General features: G+C 29.3%; 1 pseudogene; it reads right to left on the bottom strand.

Moving 5' to 3' along the window:
• LOC111676985 overlaps nt 1-506 on the bottom strand; it is a 2659-nt pseudogene extending 2153 nt beyond the window's left edge.
• Nucleotides 507-2081: the final 1575 nt, after the last annotated feature.

Here is a 2081-nt window from a genome sequence, read left to right as displayed (position 1 = left end):
ACTAGAACTGAACTAGAACTGAACTAGAACTGAACTAGAACTGAACCAGAACTGAACTAGAACTGAACTAGAACTGAACTAGAACTGAACTAGAACTGAACTAGAACAAAACTAGAAATTAACTAGAAATTAACTAGAAATGAACTAGAACTGAACTAAAACTGAACTAGAAATGAACCAGAACTGAACTTTTTTCTCCTACACCCATTGTGAATAATTGTACTTGACATTGGAGTATGCGCCCTGTAACCGTATTTTAACCAGTTCTGAAAGTGTCTTTAACAACAAATTACCTTTGAAAAGAAAATAAAAACACAGCAACACAATGAAAAAGGGTTTTCTTAAAAGGCCGCTCTAGGTTTTTTCTCCATTGAATTTAATTTTTATGATTTTTTTTTGGCTATATCTTCCCATTTTGTTCATATATGTATGTAGTATAGCCACCATAAAGATGACCATGCTGTTGACAACTATACCACATTCATTACCAATTGCCAAGTTGCCATTTCGTTACGTTTGGTTCGGTTAACATCCATAAAACTTTTGCGTTTATGGCATATCAAGTTCAAACACAAACTCAGCAACATTAAAGGTATGTTGCCGTCAATTTGTGCGAATATACATTGTTTTTCATAGGTTTTTTTCACTGTCTTTTGCTTTCCATTTTGAGTTTTTTAATATGGTTTGCCATCAACTTACAATATTGTTAAGATTTTGTATTTTTATGGGGTTTTTCTTGCTTCGTTATTTTTTAGTTTAGTCCTTTTTTTAAGTTCACATTCGTAGTACCATCGTCATACGTGGTGTTTGTGGTGCTTGATGACAGTCCCTTTTGCTACGTTTACAATTAGCTCTCCATAATTCATTGGATTGGTCGGTCTAGTACCCAAGACAATTGTAATTGTTGTTGTTTATGTTTGAGTTTAGGTTTTATTGCCGCCGCTCTAGAATTCCGTTGGATATGGGAGCAAAATACAAAAAGTCGTAGGAGAGTCTTATTCTCGCAATGTAAATATATCATTAATTAGGTCCGTAGAAAATGATAAGCCTGACCAATGCAATTTTAAAATGCTTACTACAAAATAACATTTTAATGGTAGAAAAAATTAACCCATTAAGGAAAGACAAACAATTTTCAAAAATGATCACATTCGATCTATGTGACACACATATGAAGATATCAGTAACCCTCAAAAAGTTTTCATTCAGAGAAAGAAAAGCGTATAATTATTGACAAACAATATCAAAGTAAGTTTATGACCAAAACTATAAATAACTTCTTGTGGTTGATAAAAAAAATTAAAATTTGTTTAAGGTAATAAAATAATTATAAAACATATGTTGCTTATCATTATTATAAATAAAAATTGTATATTTACCTGCAAATCAGTTAGCACTTTTAAATGTATAGTAACTTTAACTTTCAAACAGTGAAGATCAAGCAATCAAAAAGAATCTAAAAAATAAATAAAAAAAAATATTTTAAAATTTTAAATAAAAAAATAAACATATTTAAAGATTTTTTACATAGGAATAATGAATGGTAAAAAATTTTATATCAATGACAATATTTTGTTATTATATCAAAATAATCTTCATGATCAGAAAACTATAAATTCAATAAAGTGGGTTCAATGCATGTGTCATCGGCTATAAATTTGTTTGTTTAAATAAAAAAAGGGTTTGTTATTAAAAGGAATAAGTACATCGCACCATTTATGAAGCGGATATTAATTTAATTAATTTTTTTCTTTTAGTAAAATGTCGCACAATATTATGGCATATGGTATTTTGGGGATTTGTTATAAACTATATATTTTGTATTAATCTAAATATAACAATTGTTGATATGGTTGTTATAAAAACCGAACAACAACAGCAACAACATACTCAGCAACTAATATCTGAAATTACAAATACAACAACTGAAGTCAGTACAACGGCAATTGAAACAGAGGTAAGATAGTAAATTATAGAACTGAACTAGAACTGAACTAGAACTGAACTGAACTAGAACTGAACTAGAACTGAACTGAACTAGAACTGAACTAGAACTGAACTAGAACTGAACTAGAACTGAA

Source organism: Lucilia cuprina, chromosome 5, assembly GCF_022045245.1.
Source record: "Lucilia cuprina isolate Lc7/37 chromosome 5, ASM2204524v1, whole genome shotgun sequence".
Lineage (NCBI taxonomy): Eukaryota > Metazoa > Arthropoda > Insecta > Diptera > Calliphoridae > Lucilia > Lucilia cuprina.
This window is presented reverse-complemented; position numbering and strand designations above follow the sequence as displayed.